The sequence below is a fragment of the Coturnix japonica genome, chromosome 10 (genome assembly GCF_001577835.2).
Source record: "Coturnix japonica isolate 7356 chromosome 10, Coturnix japonica 2.1, whole genome shotgun sequence".
Taxonomy (NCBI): domain Eukaryota; kingdom Metazoa; phylum Chordata; class Aves; order Galliformes; family Phasianidae; genus Coturnix; species Coturnix japonica.
The window spans coordinates 11,350,841-11,369,330 of record NC_029525.1 but is presented as its reverse complement, the minus strand read 5'-3'; the positions used below and the strand labels follow the sequence as shown (position 1 = coordinate 11,369,330).

The 18,490-nt window shown below is 44.0% G+C and overlaps 1 long non-coding RNA gene across 1 annotated transcript; it reads left to right on the top strand.

Annotated features, from left to right (window-relative positions):
- Positions 1–1,973: 1,973 nt before the first annotated feature.
- On the top strand, positions 1,974–5,004 carry LOC107318791. Its single transcript, XR_001557496.2, has 3 exons — positions 1,974–2,143; positions 2,233–3,099; positions 3,931–5,004. It is a non-coding gene; the product is annotated as an uncharacterized LOC107318791 (long non-coding RNA).
- Positions 5,005–18,490: the final 13,486 nt, after the last annotated feature.

Sequence of the window (18,490 nt, the reverse complement as noted above, 5' to 3'; positions counted from 1 at the left end):
CAGAGCTCTGCCTGTTCTGTTAGCAGATGTTATGCGTTGTTTGCAGTCTGCATTCATCTGTCTCTACTTCTTTCTCTCATCTATAATCAAGTTCTTGAGCTACAAATGAGCTACTCAACAACACACAGCCTTATGTTCATAACGTAACCCACTAAGGCTGGCACACTTTGTAGGAAGTTTCTATTTCTAGAAGGGGGGATAGAGGGTTAATATATGTTGCCCAGGCACAGATGTCTTGTGTTAAGGCTGGTAGTAATCACTAAAGGTGTTATGAGTAGCAATCAGCCAGAGTCATGAACAGCATATTGACCTGTCAGACTGTATATCAATCCATAACATTTGATTATCCATTTCTTGAATTAACTATTAATCATTCATTAGTTCTTTATGAAGTATTTATATATTCATCTTTCATCTGAAGTATGACTGTAATAATAAAGTCTAGTATTTCACTGCTGCATTCGAATGACCCAACAATCAGTAAGAAACAAGTTTTGGGAGCATTCCCGTGTCTTTGGCTGAAAGAGCTGCACCTGGTCCCAGATTCAGCTGGATGAGGGCATTCATTTTCCTTGTCTATATACTGCATGTCTTGTTGAAGCTGTTTTCCCTCTCCTATTAAAGGAGAGATCGTGGCACTATTAGAGCAAAATAGATTGAATCCATCCATTTCAGACCTCACAGGTCAGCTGAGGGTATTTAGATGTCCACATGTGGAATGAGTAGCTTAAATGCCAGCATAGGACATTCATCTTTATCATATCAGGAGGCCAAAGGAGGGTTAAAATTTCAGCAGGACATTCGATTCATGGCACAGTCTTTTATCTTTGGCTGTAGCAACTTTTACACTCTTTCTGGCTCTTTAATAATACCAAAGCTAATTGATGCTCATGAAAGTATTTTGTACAGCTTCCAAGGTGGGCACTGCACTCTTTTTAGTGTATTTACACTCCATTTAACTTCCTCCATCATCTCCATGTCCTACATCATCAGGCAGCAATGTGTCACAAGATCACACATTGCAAACTAAACCTCACGACAAACAGTGCTGAGCTGGGAATGTACAAGAAGAGTACTTTGGCAAACTGTATGGGGAGCAGAGAAGAACAGCAGATGTTTTGAATAGGCAAAAGCTTCCAATTTGGCCTTGGTCTGTACTCTGGACCAATCTCTAGATAACATCCTCCATCACTGTGCCAAAGGGAACAATGAAATCATTCTGGTTCATCTTTTGATCCCAGTGTTGTTCCAGTATCTGTGGACTCTGGTAGAGCTGACTCAAATCCCTCCTAACCTCATCCAAAAATACCCAAAGATTTCATTATTCTCTGTCCCTGACACTCCACAGCAATCATCCAACACCTCCATTTGAGCCACTGAGGCAAAGATCCAAAACATTCTCAAGGGGAATGGAGTGGTGAGAAGGTGAGAGATGATCTGCTTTGATATAAGGAGGGCAATTCCCTGTCAGTGTCTGAGCAAACACAGGTAGTAAGTTGGATGTTGGTTAAGCAGATCGATGGGCTTGTAGTTGCTGAGGCACAGCCACCTTCATGATTTGTTCAAAGCAAAAGTTTTCAGTCTGGATTATAGTTCTCTGCTTGTCTGTTCAGTTGGGACCATGCTGATGAGATGGATGTTCACTGAGCATGTACCAAACCAGGCAGAGGTCCCACTGGTTCCTCCTTTACATCCCAAACTGCCAGCCCATCTCCCTGTCCTGCCCATCTGCAGCCTACTGGCTCGTTCCATGCTGGCACCTTGAGCCTGGTGCTCAGGCCAAAGGGCTGCTCTGGTGCCAAGGCCTCTGCTGCTGCTCTCAGCGTGGTACTGCTGCAAGGCTGCAGCTTGGCATATGCAGCAGGGATCCCGTGTCTCCTTTGGGGATGCCTTTGACACAGCCTCCAAGCAGGGAATGGACAGCCCCAGGGATGGGGGAAGAGGGCTGAACTTCTGCCCTTTGCTGGGTGCTATGGGGAGGCTCACGAGAGGCTGGAAGTGCAGCCACAGGGATGGAGAATGCTTTAACTGCTGCCTTTAATTTGTACGCTTCTTTGTTTCATCCAACAGCCTGCCTGTGTGTCGCCTTTCAAGTGATTTCCCTTGCTGTTTTCGCTAACACAACTTTATCCCTGCTGGAGAGGTGAGCTGGGGATATGTTGAATACAGAAAGAGAGAGGCAGGGTAATCAAACACCTGCTCCCACTAAAACAAAGCCTTTCCTCTTCACAGGCTGTTGAGCACTGATGGGGAGAGGTGAAGGCCTGCACCAGCCCTTGCCCAGCAATGGGCCCAGCCGTTGGAGCAGGGCTGTAAAAGCAGATAAATGAGCTTGCTGGGTAAATTGGGGAACATTCTGCAAAGATTTCAAGTCAAATACTACTGGTGCGGTCACTGTTGCCTCACAGTCACCAGGCTGGAGCAGCCATAGGTTGGTCTCAGTGACTCCAGCTGGGCAGCCTCCAGTTTGGACAAGCAAGACTACCAAAAGACTAAAAATTGGCCGTGTGAATATGCTCGTGGCCACTTACAGGAGTGGGGAGCTCTGCCTGACTGCCTCCTGGCTGCAGAAGCATTTGCTCCAAAGCAAATCTGTGCAAGTCTCTAAAGATGACTATAACTTGAATGGTAACTAAAAGGAAATAGGCTGACAAAATGCAACAGGACTCAGAGAAGGTTTGCATATAGTTATTTTATAGGCTTGCCTGCCTAGCAAGCGCTTTGCACTGCATATTGCACTGCTCTTCTATGTGTCCGTGTTTCATTATAGATTTGCCATTTCTAAACATGTAAAAATAGGATGTGCTGGTGTGGTTTAAATGGTGCTAAGAGCACCACAGAGAGGCACAGTGATAGCTGTGTGGGAAATGAGAGAAGAGAGGAATTCTCCTGAGCAAAGAGCAATATCAAGCAAATGCTGAACTGACAACCTCTGCTGCTGAGACTGAAATGCTCTGGCAAGAAGCCACCAGCACGTATATCCATACAGCAATGAACAGCCCCTCAGCGGAGAGCGCATCGGGAATGTATTCAGCACGTAAAGCATCAGCTGTATGAAACACTGCAGACAAGATAATCCTGCTGTTTTATCTATCTGAGGTAAGTTAGGTTTGGATTTGAAGGGCAAATTTCCAGGGCTTTCCAACTTGTAAATTCAAAGGCAAATGGGTGTACACTGGTGCACGCCTCCCTCAGGTCAAGGATGGTTCAAGACAACAGAGAGGGAAGTCTCCAGGGCTGGGTTTCTGAATATGCTGTTTTCTCTCCACTGCAGCGTGGTGAGATGTTCAGTGCTACCCAAGACACCAGCATTACAGCACTGCTGTGCCACATACCTGGTGTGTTCTGGTGTGTTCCATTTGGTCTTGGCATTGATTGTATGGACCTCGTGGTGCTGGTTGTGGGAAAATGAGAATATAACCTCTTTATCAGTTCCCTGATGGAATAAAGATGATGTGTAGCCTGAAGAAAAGAAAGCAAGGAAAGAATGGGTTAGAGGTGACATTGGAGATATGTTTGCCAGGATTTAATACATATTGGATAATTGGCAGCTGGCTTTCCATTGCCACGTTTTCCATCTCAAATCTTTTTATTTCCTTAGGCAACATTTACTTCTGCTTTTTAAACAAAGCACTCTCAGAGCCAGGAAATCACAGTGCAGACTGACTGACTGCTTTCAGACAGCTCTCCAAACCTCCTAAATGCATTAAACCACCCTTTTGAGTAGCTCTCGGTGATTTCAGTAGCAATAAGGACGCTGCTCTACCAGGAAGCATTAGTGAAAACATGATCATTCACAAGAGCTGCTCAGTATTTCTGGGCTGAAATTATCCACAACAGTATTTTTTTAATTCCATTTTTAATCTCTCATAGTGGGAGGAGGAGATGTTGTCCCAGCTCACCATCTAACATGGTAATTTATATTTCCAGTGTTGAGAAACAGTTAATGAAATACAGGAGGCCGAGGATCTCAGCATCACAGAAGGATGTTACTGGTGTGGGACTGGTATATGGTCAAACCAGTGCTGGCTGTAGAGACCCAGAGCCTGTTTTTAATGCTGCCAGAGACCTCAGCAGCAGCACATGTTGGATTTATCAGCCTTTATGAGATATGGCACTGCAGAAATTGGTCTGAGACTGCCGGACTATTTACTACCGCTATACCAGAATAATTCTTATGCTTATTCCCTGTTCTGAATACATCCAAAACTGAACTTCCCAGGTGAAGTTGCACTGATTTAAATCCAGCCATAAATCTGTTGCCCCTTACTGAGCCACTCATTTCTTTTTTACTGTTTTTGAAGGGCAGGGAAAAAAGAATCTATTTGGTGCAGGGAAAATGAAAGCAATTTTCCAAACTCCTCAGCGAGAGAGAAAAATATTTTCACACATTTGTCCATATGCATTAAGCAGATCTCCAGCCATTTTACACTGTGCCATCCCTTCATCTGGCTCTGTTTTCGGTTTGGTTTTATTTCTCAGAGGTTTTTATTTCTCCCCTGTCCTCTCTTTAATTTTCCCCCCAGCCTCTTGCATAAGGATGAGAAGGAGCCTGGTTTACTTGTCCCCTCCTAAGTGGGGAGAGCAAACAAAACAAAGCCAAGTCCCTGTGCATCTCACTTATCAGAATGTTCCATCACTGCACCTGGCTGCACTGCCTGCTTCTCTCTCTATCCTTGAGCTGCAGCAGTGAGAGCTGACATTGTTCTCCTCTGGGAAGTAGGGAGGAGAAATAATTCCCCAGCACGATGATTTTGGAAAGCCTTCCTGAATCATTTTAAGCTTGTTTTTGGCTTCCACTGTTTTCCCATTAAGCAATTTTTTTTGGGTAATTCCCTTCCATGAATAGGAGGTTGTATCATCCAGTGCTTCACTTCTTCACAGCTTCCATTCTCTCAGCCTTTGGACCAGGAAAAAGAATAGGCTTTTGGTAACCAGCGTGTAGAAATCTTTACGTTTGTTTTGCTGGTTTGCAGCAATAAAAAAGAGGTTTTCATACTGTAAGTGAGCTAATATGTTCTGATTAGCTTTGAACAGTGGTAGGAGGAGATAAGATAAGCTCTCAGTGTATTTCAGAAGTAAACAGCAACGTGTTAAATTGGCTTAACAGCTTTTGGATGAGTTTAAATGAGTCGTCTTTTATTTTATTTTTTTCTTAAATGATGTACCAAGAAAAAGAATAGCCCTTTGGTTCTTTTACACATTCACTTATGTCCCTTAATGTTCCGTGCTATTTCATCTACAGGCATTGCTGTGCAAAATGTTGGTGTTGTTGCAATCTATGTTTACTACTTCGTTAGCCATTCTGCTGATTAGCTGAATTTAAGAAGGCAAATTTTCCTCATGTAATTCTCATCTGGACACCACAACACCAAAATCTTTTGTGTAGCTCTAAGTGTGGTGGCCCATGGCTACAAGATTAGTGAATATAACATTGAGATCCCCCAGATCAGAATAGTTCTTCTCCAGGTAGATCAGTCTGGGGATGTTTGGATCTTCAGTCCCTGAACCATTTACTCCAGGGCTTTGGACACTGAAGACAGCAGATGGAATGATTTAGTCTATTTTGTCCACTTCTTCCAGTTATCAGCCTTTCCTTTGATTAATCATCTCATTCCAGAGCTGGGCAAGCAGAGCAGAGCTTGGCTCAGTGGGCCAAAGGGATGAGCTGGGACTTGGGTTTTGCTGTGGGTATTGCAGCCCCGCAGCAGGCTGAACCCTGCATCCAGGCACACACTGCCCACATCCTCTGGTGTCTGTGGTGTATCATGAACAAAACAAACCTCCAAAACACAGACACACTGGGTTAGAGATGCCCCTGTGTGAGGGAACCGTGTGTGGGTTCCGAGATGTCTCCTAGGGAGAGACATAGTCTGAATACTTTCCTCCACTATAGTTTTACCAAGAAAGCCAGAATTTGTAAGGGATATTGAAGTCAGGAGAAAGTAATCTTGTTATTTATTTATTACTTTATTCTCGGGGCATAGGCTGATAAGAAAGCAACTGGATAAAAAACCTTATTTTCTCCTGTTTTCCTTTAAACATCTGTTAGAAGATAGGAGTTTGTTTTTTGTTTCTTTTTTTTCCATGCCTTTTAAGAGTCTATTTCACAGAGATTTTGTCCTGTTTATGAGCTCAGACTTTCGCTCCTGTCATTTCTATCGTGCTTCCCTTAGCATCACATTTTGTTACACGCAAAATCATTCTTTTCTGTCTGCCTGAACATAGTAACCGTAGCTCAAGTCATTACTCAGTGAAGCTATATATACTTAGTTCATCATCTTTCCTCATAAATCAATCTTTTCAACCCCAAAATCATTTTAGCTGCTCTTTGAATTGTCTCCAGCTTGTCTGTTTTTGCCTGGTAATGATGTGGCCCAGGACTGAATGCTGCATTCAGGGTAGGCTGCCACCAAAGTAATGGGAACCAGGATGATTTCCATTATCTGCCATTTGACACAAAACTTACTGCGAATATATTGCAGGAAAAGGTCTGTTCTTACAAATGTAGCAGAGCTGGAAACAAACCAGAAGCTGATTCACCTCAGTTCCCTCCAGCTGTCCTGAGCTGTGCTGATCCCAGCAGGGTGGATGGATGGAGCATCTCCCTATGGCAGTGCACAGATTTTTTCTGCAGGGATAAGGAGGCCAAAAGGTCCCATGCCTGGTGCAGACTCTGGAGTGCAGAGTGCCATGTCCTCCTCCTGGCACTGCTTCCCAGGCAGCTGCAATCCCAGCTTCTGCAACAGCAGCTTTGGTTGAGAGTACTGGGATACAACCGTTCACGTCGTCTGTACTCTCAAATCCAGCTGCTTGGCTGCACTGGGACATCCAGCCCAGGAATGAGCTGCTCCAGCTCAGAAGCCGAGCTCAGATCAGCTTTGCTGCTGAAAAGCTCTATGTGTAAAGCCACACCTTAAGGATGCTCTTTTAGGACTAATGTGTCCTAGAATATGTAGGATGAAGCCATGACTTATTTCCTGCAGCATGTTATCAGTAAGACTAAGAAGTTGCAAAGTACAGATGAAAACCACGGTGACATTTCAAATTCCCTCAGACCCTTTGCAGAAGAAAGAATCATAGAATTTTAGAAGGGCTTGGGTTGGAAGGGATCTCAGAGATCACCCAGCTCCATGGGCTGATTGCCTCCACCAGACCAGGCTGCCCAGGGCCCCATCCAACCTGGTCTTGAACCCTAGTGATGGGGCACCCAAATCTTCTCTAGGCAGCCTGAAAGGCAGAACTGGGTCCTGTTCCTGACACCTTGCAGGTTTCTTCTGCATTAACCAGCAGTCCTCTTCCTCCTTGTCATCCTAGAAATACAACTATCATGTTCTGAAATGCCTCCTCAGCTCCAGCTCAGCTCAGGCCATGGGGCTGAAATCAAACTGAGCTTTCTACTCAAAGCATTTATCGATCCATTTTCTGTGATGCAGCTGTCATCTAAATACAGCACCACCTTTTCCTTATGGCCACGTGGGGACTTGGTAGCCAGTCTAACAGCCCTCTTATTTTGACGTCTAATAGAGCAAAAACAACATCAAAACTTGAGCAAAGCAAGGTTCCCCCCACCACTCGCTGACGGGATTTCTGGAAGCTATTTCCTTCCATCAGGTTGGCTTGCAATATGCTGGCATGGCGCGTCACATCAGTAATGGGACAGCAAAAATCAATAGCAGGGAAGGAGGATCAATGTGAAAAGAAATAGCAAGTTTTGTTTTAAAAGGTTTTGGCAGAGGGGCTTTAAAAAGAAATAAAAATGATGCCATCTGTGGTATTTCTCTACATCAGCAGCACGGGCTGTGGATAACATCAGTCCCACATCAATAACATCCGCAAACACCGCTTTCTGAGAGGTACAATGAATCCTGCCCAGTGTGCCCTGAGGTACAAAAGTGAGCTCACAAACTACGCCTGCCATCTGCAGCTCACCCCCCGCATCTGAAGCCTGGCATCCTCACCCAATGTGCTAATGAGGCCATAGCTCACAGCATGAGGTAACTGACAGAATCACCTCTGCAGTGATGCCAAAATCCATCGGTTGCATTATTTTGCAACTTTTTGGTCTTGAATAAAGTCACCAGGTCCCCATGAACAGCTCTGCATGGCTGTGCCTGGTTGGGATAATGTCGTTGTATGGTTGCATGCCCCATGTGCCCCCATGGGCACTGTCCCCTGGGACTCTAGCAGGTCCTGAGTGCAGGGCTGAGATAGAATCATGGAATCATTAAGGTTGGAAAAGATCTCTAAGATCACCAAGTCCAAACACAGACCCACCCCCACGATGCCCACCAACCACATTCCTCAGTGCCACATCTCAACGGTCCTTGAGCACCTCCCTGGGCAGCTGTGCCACTTCATCACTACTCTTTCTGAAAATAAATGTTTCCTAATATCCAATCTGAATGTTGGCACGTTGGTGTTGGAACTGGCAGCCCTGCAGCCAGCAGCACAAAACACTGAGAGCATCCATGAGTATTAATAAAAAGCAAAGAAAAAGGTGAAAACATACACTTGACACAGAATCTCAATATACAGAGGAACAGCCTTCCCTGCTGGTCTCATTCAACATCCTCTTCTACATAACATTTTTAGCCAGACTGTGAACTTTTAGTGCTTTTCCTCTATACATTGATAAAGCAAATGCTCCCTTCAGAGTTGTTTACCCTCAGCAGTGCAGAGCCAAGTAGTTGTTTTAATTACAAGGTTTTCTGTACAAAAGGGCATTTCCCTAATACTGTTCTTGCTTCAAGACCAAACAGATTGGGAACTTCAGTGCAGAAATGACTGTGAGTCATCAGTGAAAACAAAACCAGCCCAAAATAAATAGAAATGTGTCTGGTACCCGACCCAGATCACAAGTACCCTATCGCTGTTGCTGATCAACAGAGTCATAAATGGAAACCTATCCATCCATCAAGCAAAGGAGCGTTCGCTACCTCACCCAATCACTCTGCATACCTCCAGTTGTAGCATCACATCAGCACTGGCAAATGGAGGTTTGGTAAATTGGATACAAGTCCAAGTTAAAAAGATATGCACGATCTTAACAGTCACGCTACTGCAAAGCACCCTTTGGGCACTTGCAGAACTTTGGGGAAATGGAGGGAAAGGGAAAAGGAAAATGATATGATAAACTCAGCTAGATAAAGTTTCATTTGACAAAGAACTGTTGAGGAAAACGGCTGATGCATTCCAGGCTGTTGTATAGTGTATTACAGAAGCAATCTATTTTTGTTCTGCTATTATGCCATGGAGAATTCATCTCTCTGCAACAGTAGAAGCGATAAAGGAAAAAATTGGCCCTTTTCCTGTAAATCAACTCCAGTGCTTTGGGGGAGGCTGCTCTTGCTTTCTTTGCAGCTGAGTGTGAGCCTGCGCGTTCCCGAAGGAGCTCAGCAGCGGAAACCAAGGTGCTCTTGAAGATCAAGGGCAAAACTCAATGACCTGGGACGAGAGAATGAGTCTCAACAATAATTTGCCTGAGCTGACATCTGAACCACAAAGTAAATCAAGCAGCTGGAGCTCTCAGAAGTTCAAAAGACTATAGGAAGGATCAAATCATTTGCCATTGTGCTTCTTTTGAGTCTTGATTTTGTTTTATTTTATTTTGATGCAAGTCAGTATTTCCAGGAAGCTTTTGCCCTCAGTTTAGTACACTGCAAATTCAGTGTCATTGTTTGGAACAAGAGAGACCAAAATTCTTCATGTGAGAGGAGCAGTGATGCTCTAGATACTGATACGAGGCCTCTGAAGACTGCTCAGGCAAGGGCACCTCAATGATACTGCTGTCTATGCATATGGGTCTTGGCCATGGGCATGGCCCCAGTGCTGAACACAATGAATTGGGGTGGCCAAAAGGCTTTAGCCACCTTCTGTTGGTTGACAGCTTCAAGAATTTCTGTATAAACCTGGGCTTCAGGGAGCCTCAGGGACTGGCTCTTTGGGTGAGTAATGCAAAGACAGAGTAGGACTATGGCAGCTTTGTGGATGCCACTGGTTCTCACTGCTGAGAGAGGGTCCTGGGAGACACAACGGACTCAGGCCTCCCTTTCCTACATGCTGGTAGAGAACAACTCTCCCCCAGGACAACGCAGCCAATAGCAGGTTAGCCTGGACAGACAGTCAGGGGAACTGAGAAAAATAATAAGGTTTGGGTAAAGGTGAAAACAATGATATCAACACCCCAGCTCTCCAACCATCGTAGGCTGTAGGTGTGCAAGGCAGTATCTAAGCTAAGAGCCTGCAGCCTCCAGAAGGTCAGCCAGAAACCACACTTGGTTGGCAGCAGCAAGGAAGTATTTGAGGCCAACCAGGTAGCAAACAGCATCCAAACAGGCTCTTACTAGCTGGGAGGCAGAGAGGAGCACACAAACCCCACCATGGTACTGGTGATGGTGGTGATGATAGGCAAGGCTGGGGTGAAAGTCCCACACCATGAGTCAGAGAGATGGGGAGAACCTGCCTCAAGCAGCTGCAGTCCTGAGACACACGTGGGCTGAGTGTTTCTTGATTACAGATAATTCAATTCATGTGGGGATGAAGGGGGAAAAACAATGAAATGAGGGTTTCAGAAAGGCCTGGGTTTCTATGCTCTGGTCTTGTAGCTGATGGCCTGGGAGATGCTTTGGGTGCTGGAAGCTAAGGCTGCTCCTGGAACCTCTGTAGGTATATGCACATATTTTTCCTGGTTGGTTGGGTTTTAGAATCCCAATTTGCATTGCAAGCACTTGTACTTTGTGGGGTTTTGTTGTTGTTTTCCTTTGCCTCCAAACATCCCAAGGAATGAAAATGGGTGTTTCTGAGCTGCGCTAATTTTAATCTAACGTCAGGCAGGTTGGTAAAGTAAGGTCAGAGTTGTGTCAATGACAGTTCAGATGAAAATAAAGGTGCAGACACCAAAATGCTACTGAACTGGGTGAGGCTTTTTGACTGCTGTCATTACAGTTGATGGTTATATTCAGTCACTTTACATTTTATTGATGTATTTTTTCCCCAAGCACTCTGCCCTAAACTTATTTCTCATTTCGAGCAGTCAATACTATGGATCCTTTGACAAAAGGCACGCAGCATTCTGCCACAGTATGTATTTCATGATGGAAGGAGCTGCACATTTTTCTTCTTCTCAGTTCTTTCATCTTGCAAATAAACCCAAACTTCTCCGTTCTGTACAAAAATACAAATCTGGGGAAATCTTTCTGCCCTTGATTCTCTGTGCTGAATCATCTGTGCTGATTCCTGCTTTCCTCTGGAGAATTGTTTTCCCAGATCACTCCTGCTGGTGATCAGCAGTTATGAATGTGCTTTGAGGTTCACCTAACAAGTGGGATTTGCTTCTTCTGTTTGGTTTTTCCCCTCCCCATTCTGTCTTTCTGGTGCAGGTGGTAAGTTGCATCTTGCTGTCTTGTCTGGGGAATGAAAGCACAGGTTTAGCATGGGCAAAGTCTCTGCTCTGTGTCACTAGTGGGGAAAGATGTGTTCAGGTTGCTCTGCACCAACAAAGTCTACTTTGGGGCCACATGCGAGTGGCTGTAGAACATACTGCCCATGTAGCCCTGCTGTGCCTCTGATGGACACCTTTGCTCTTTCTGTTTGATTGGTGAGGGTCAGGTATCCATCCCCTAAGTTTCAATGCCACCGTACTGTGTTCATTCTTAGTGAATGTGTAATTTTCAAAGCCTCATCTGTGCTTAAATAGGGTCACTATTTTCCCCTGTCAAGAAAGCTCGAGGGAGGAGAAAGAGCAAGGTCAAATCCCTTCTCAACCTGAAGGAGATAAAGATAAGCCTTCTGGGAAGCTGGGGTGCTTGGGAGCACCCTGGCACTATGGATCCTGCAGTCTTTCTGGCTGATAAATAATTTAGGTTTGGGTATTATGAATCCCTGTTTTTGTTTTGTTTTTTTTTTTATGAGTAGAGAAATTTATTACGAGTACAGCAAGTCTCACCTTTATGAATAATTAAGCTTGGTTACACACAATGACTGTAGTGAATGATCTGGAGCTGAAGTCAAAGAATGGAGCCATTTGTCCCTCTTTTTAGAAAGCAGAAAGAAGGGAGACAAGGGATCAATAACAGTGTGAGTGTGTACAGGAGGGTGAGTGGACTACATCATTCCTCTACATATCTCCCTGACCCAATGGATTTGTGACTACAGGTCCATAATTATGAGGTGAATGAATTCAGCTCAGGAGCAGGAGGGGAGGAGTGAAGGCTGCAGACCCCATCTATATGGATGCAACAGGTGCAAAAAGACTATTCGCATCTGTATCTCATTACAAGCACCACTAAAACAGGATGTCATTAGCAGCGGTGGCACAACAGAGAATGGGAGGGCAGATAAAGAAAGGGGAGGAAAAAAAAAAAAAGATTAGGATTGATGTTCTCTTCCTGTATTTGTTATCTTACAGAAAAACAATGGCAGAATACAAATCAATCCACCCCACGCACAGACGGCTGGGATCCTTTGAGGCTCTTGTTTTATGGATGGAATAAATTCAGCTGATGGGGAATGGAAGACACTGTAAGTGTTTAAAAAAAAAAAAAAAAAGCAAACAAAAACACCAAACAAACAGGAAAAAACCCTTTTGAATATATTTTTTTTTTCTCCAGTCAAGAGCTCAAACAACAGAGTCATGTGAAGGGAGATGCTAACAGGCCCAGTGGTGGTCATAGCTTTCCTGTTATCAGAATAAATGTACAGATAGGTTCCGTCCAAGGCAAGGCCTTCCTGTAGAGGTCAGTAAAATGACACATAAGGAACTGTAACTCATTTAAGGGGGAGATGAACTGGCTAAGGAAAAGTATGTGAGCAAAAGTCATGTTTTGCATGTTTCAGCAGAGAAAACAACAGTGACTGCTGGTCCTCTGCTTTCCAGCCTGCATTTCACCTCTAGAAGACAGGTTTTGTATGTGCTGCAGGCAAAACTGGCACCTACTCCTCTCCTGAAGGATTTGGTGTCTCCATGAGAATGTAAAAACACAGGGTGTGCACAGAATAAACTGGGCTGCAAGGTGCTGTCAAGAAACTGGCCACTATAATGATATCACTCACCAGCTTCCAGCCCTTGTATTTCCACCCTGACAATATCCCAGGGCAGTAGTGATTCTTCAGGCTTCTAAAACATGTTGTGTCCGGAGGGTGATTCTCCATGTAGCTGAGCCCCAGTGCAAACCAAAGGGCACTTTTCAGACTGGTGATGAAATTCTTAATTACGCAGCATCAGATGCAGCAGTTCGAGGGAGAAGCAAATTCACTTACAAATTATGCACATACATCAAAACCACCCTCTGCTTCAGAGACAAATGCCCAATCAATCCAATCTATTTTGCCATCTACAGCAGACGCTACATCAGGCTGTTTTATCAGTTTTAATTTGTCTTTCCTCACTACGCTCAGTCGACTTGTGGTTATCCAGACCACGGGGAGGGAGCAGAACTATCCCAAATGAAGTGGAGCGCAGTTAAACAAAACCAGTGTTCAATCAGAAGGTTCAAATAGTTATTTTTCTGCATTAGTCTTAGTAGAAACTGGAGCTACGATGTAGAAAAAGGTCAAAGACAGGCATGAAAACATTTTATTTATGGTGCAGCACAGTTCATTTGCATCTGGATAATCTGCCTACACGTAATGAAATGCAGATGGTGTCTGTACTGTGAGCTAGGCGAGAGTTTTGGGGGGTAAAGCAAAACTGATTTTGGCTCAGTGTTCGTGAGGACTTTCCTGCATTTGCATGTGATGGATTCAGAGGGAGCTGTAATTTACAGCCCTGTATGCTGGGCGGTGCTTCAGGTGGAAGGAGAACAAGCATCAGGCCTGGGCTTGTGGCATAACATGATTCCTAAACACAATGGGCAGAGCCATAGAGGGGGCTCTCAGTGGAACCAGCTGTGAGAGGAGGATCAGTTACAAAGCTTAAGGCAAAATCAGGGCCATCTGAGTTCAGATGGTGCCCAGCTTGTGGGACACAGCAAAGGCAGCACTTCTGTCACAGCACTGGGGATCCTCTAGTGCTTCATGCACACAGAGAACAGACAAATAATGGCTGGAAGAAAGTCTGTCTTCAATAATCTTTAAGGAGATCTGATTCTTTATTACATTGCTCTGAGTTATGTGATGCACAGAAGAGAGATTGGGCTCCCACACTCTTCTATGCCTCCAAACCCAGTTGAAATGCTAGAAAACAATAAAGCTCCTATATATATATTTCCCCCTCTTCTTTGCTTAATGGAAAAGGTGCTTCAAAAGTAGTTTCAAGATTTGGAAGGAAATAAGTGTTTAAAAAAGAAACGTATCCCTCTTGGGTCACTACAAAAAGCTGTTTCATTATTGCCTAAAACCAATGGAAATGGAGCCAGCATGTCCTCAAACTCTTAATGCAGCATCAGATCTAATTGAATCTTTTGCATCTATTTTTAATGAGCAGCTCGTTTGTTTAATGTGATGGCTACATGATTATGAGTTTGTTCCCTACGTGGGACATGTTGCTTCTAATGCGCTGATATTTAATCACTATCTCTCAAGGAATTATAAGAAACAAGCTGTCAAGGTTGAAAAAACAGTGATTTATTCCTCGTTGAACAGACTGCATAGCGGCACAGGCCCCGTCTACCTGGGTGATGATCCCATTGCTGCAGTGTGAAGCCCGCAGGAGCGCACTGATTGCTGCAGCACTGCATCCTGCCTGTTCCTTTCCTGGGCTGTGGCAGTGCACAAGCAGAGTGATTGAGGAACAGCATCATGCTGTTGATGTGAATTACTGGAGAATTACCATTACTTCCAGCACTCTGTGTAGGTGAAAGCGCAAATGGGTAAGAAGCCTTTAGCCAGTGAAATTCCAGGGGACGTGCATGGCTTCAGCTCTCCTATGGACAGAGTGGGGCAGGGATCCTGAGGGACATCCAGAGCTCCTGTACAGGTGAGCAGAGATCACACCAAGCTAATTGGATTGTCTGTGTAACTGTCTATTGGGAAATAGGAACAACAAAAGCCACTTCTATCATTCTCATGATTTGTTCCAGTGTAGAATGACACTGAGAGGGAGTTATCTGGTTTTCAAGGTGTGTTTTCTGTCCTTCCACCTCCCAGTAAGGCTCAGTACAGGGCAGCTCAGCCCAAAACTCAGGCTTGGACTGGATGTAAAACATCACACTCTGTTGTTTGAATAACCCACAGTGAAGATTAGAGAAATGAACGATCAAACTGTTCCAGCCTGTCCTCAATGGATAGGAAATTAATGAAAATACCGTGAAAGATAAATGGTAAAGTTAGTTTAAAACTGATTTAGTGGAAGTAAAAGAGGATGAGTGTTCGCTGCACGCTGCTGATTTATATTTTCTATATTTCAGCCTTCATAACCAAATTCTGTCTCTTTAGCTATTAGAAGTTTAATGCAGGGTTGTGCATTCTGTCACAATCCAAGCAGCTTTCAATACTTTGAAGGAGCACAATGCTGCGTTTTGAAAGATTAGCAAGGGCGTCCTTGGCTGGATTCTTGCATATTAAAACGTGATCTTCAAACCCGAGTTTTTCTTGTGGGATGAGGGGATGGGGAATAATTCAAACCATCTCTCCCTTTTTTTTCCCTCTTTCATTGAACTTGGCTTGATGTAAAACTATACCCAACTTGGAACAAAAGGAATAGCAGTTTACAAAGGATGAGCTGTGGAATGAGAGGATGTGAAGGTTGTGAAGATGAAACTCTCCAAAATTAGCTGAGGTTGTTGGGTTTTTTGTTTGTTAATTTTATATGCTTTGTCTTTCAGCTGCTTGCAGATCCTAGGAAGAATGAGCTAATTTTTCCCACTTCTTCCTCTCATTGTTTTCCGCAGCATAAATAATACATAGCAATAGCAATATTGGTTTTTATTTGGAAAGAAGAAAAAGAAATGGAATCTGCCTTGGAGATGGAGGCAGCTACAATGAGGATGAGGGTGATGCACTGGAGCAAAGCCCTCATGTTATGTAGTGTGGACCACAAAGCGGCCACACCATCCTCAGCTACATGTGCTGGAGGAACACCAGTAAATGAATGCATGTGGATGCACCACCTTTTAGATGAGCAAAAATAAACTAAAGTCCTTTGTAAAACAGGAGGCATGATACAAACACAGCCCCGAGCTGCCCACAGTGCCTTTGCAGTGACTCAGTGTCTTTCGGACCAGATAGCTCAGTCTCCTGTGACTCATCCCCAAAACAACAGTGAGGCTGCCAAGATGCAGTGGGGCATTGCAATAAAGGTTCTAGGCAGCAGTGAGACCAATCCACGCTCTCTGTAGAAAGAAAGGCAGCAATTTTAGGTCACTGAAACTAATGTGGGCTGCATACACACCTGGAAAAGAGAGTGTCTTTGTTCCTGTGGGGCTGCTGCAATGGTCAACCAGGGCTAAATGCAGCTAGCTAGAAATTTAGAGCACTAAGAGCACCTGAATACGGTGATAGTGTATGGATTCAGAGCCCTGGAGGTTGATAGCAATGTTCTCAATCTCTTTAGCTGCATAAATAAGTATGCAGACAATGTTTTCCTACAGAAATGGATGGGCATTTTCAACACATGGTCAAGGAACAGACCCCCTCTCAAGGTTACTTCAGGACTAGTAACACAGGATCTTGCTTCTCATGTCTGCATCTTCTCTTCCACCTCTGTTGCCATAAAGCAGCTGTGAGCACTAAGTGATGTTCTGCACCACTGGTCTTCTCATGAGCAATGTGGATTTTTCTGTCCTTAGCAACATAGAGATGTGGGGTCTGATTTCAGTCAATTGGTTTTTGATGAGGATCGCTGCCACTTAGCCTGGCTGGAATTGGATGCACTGGGAGTGTCTCGATCCATGAATGAACAATTGGACTAACAGTAAGGACACAAAGGCAGCAGATTTCGGGTTGTTGCAGATAGCAGTACCAGTCAATCACCTGCATGAAGGGTTTGTGTTACAGTAAATCTTCCTGTGCTGTGGAGTGAAACCATCCTGCTCCCAGCCCCAGCAGTAACTTGTTTCTTGATGAAACCCCACTGGCCTCTGGTTTCCCATGGGAAACCATTGCACTGTAACTCTGTAATCTGTGATCAGAATGAAGGAATGCAGCCTTGGCAAAGGGAGTGTCTTGGGATGTAAACTGCAAGAGTGCTGTTCTGCACTCTTAGTCTGATGAATGAGCAATTCAATAACTCAGACTGTTTTTGCTGGTCAGTAGCAGTTCAAAGTCATAGAATCACAGGATTGTAGAATGGCTTAGATTGGAAGGGATCTTAAAGATCATCTAGTTCCAACACCCCTCAGAGGCTTCTCTAGGTTTCTATGGGTGGAATCCTTTCCCTTGGCATGTTGACCACAACACACAGCCTGGTGTTATCCATAAACTTGCTGAGAGTGTGCTCAACACGGGCACTTTTCAGGCTATGATGAGTAGGGCTCATCCTCCCCAGAGAATAATCTCCCAGAAATCGACACATGACATGAAAAGACAAATGAGAATGAAAAGGCCTCTCAAATTTAATAGCCTCCATGAATTACGCTGCCTTTTGTCTACATGAGCTGTCACTCTTTCCATTAAAGAGTCACTGTAATCAGTAATCCATTTTAAGATTTATAGATGTGGAGATTTATAGACTTACTGTTCTTATCTGCTTTTTTTTTTACTTATTTTTTTTTTCCCTGTGCATCTCCATGAACTCCCAAAGGATGAGATCCTGTCCTAAACCACCACTCTGCATCTGGAAGAATAAAATGGTGCTGGGATGGCAGGCCTCTGAACTGGAGGCCAATAAAAGCAATAATGCTGATAAGGACAGCAGGAATGATAATAATATGGAGTTGGAGAAGAACAAGAAAGAAAGGATCAAAGATGAGCAGGAGAAAATTAGAGAAGCAGAATCGAGGTTTCCATTTCTTTATCACAGATTCTCACTGTGTAAGTTCCACAAGTCCTTGAAAGAAAGGAAATAATTAGGTTATTTTACCCATTTGGCCATTTTTATAATGAAACAAAAACCCTGCATCCTTGAAGTGAACATGCTCAGATCTAGTTTTCACATACAAGAAGGCCACTTTACTCTGCTCACAATAAAGAAGGTACTCAGGTGGGAGTATGCTGACATTACAAAGTCTCTTCAAACAGCCGAAGGAATTTCAGTACAAATGAGCCTCAAGCCACCTGCTTTGCATATTTTCATCTGATTCTGGGGCAGCTGAATGGTTTGCTCTGATAGTAATTGAATATCCATATGTAGATTAATACCTCCAGCACAGAAGAACTTAAATCTGTGCTGCTTGAAACTAGTCTGCATTGAGCAACCTGATTCTGGGTACAACTGCAAGTACTTACGTGACTTAGAAGTCAGAGTACTGTTCAAAAGCTTTTAACTCGTTCTGAGTCTGGTTTTGGGAAGTCTATGTGAGAAACAGATTGACTTACCTTCTAGATATTACACTGACAGGGTCTGGCTGTGTAGTGCATTCTAATTAGCCATTACCACAGGCTCACATCGTAT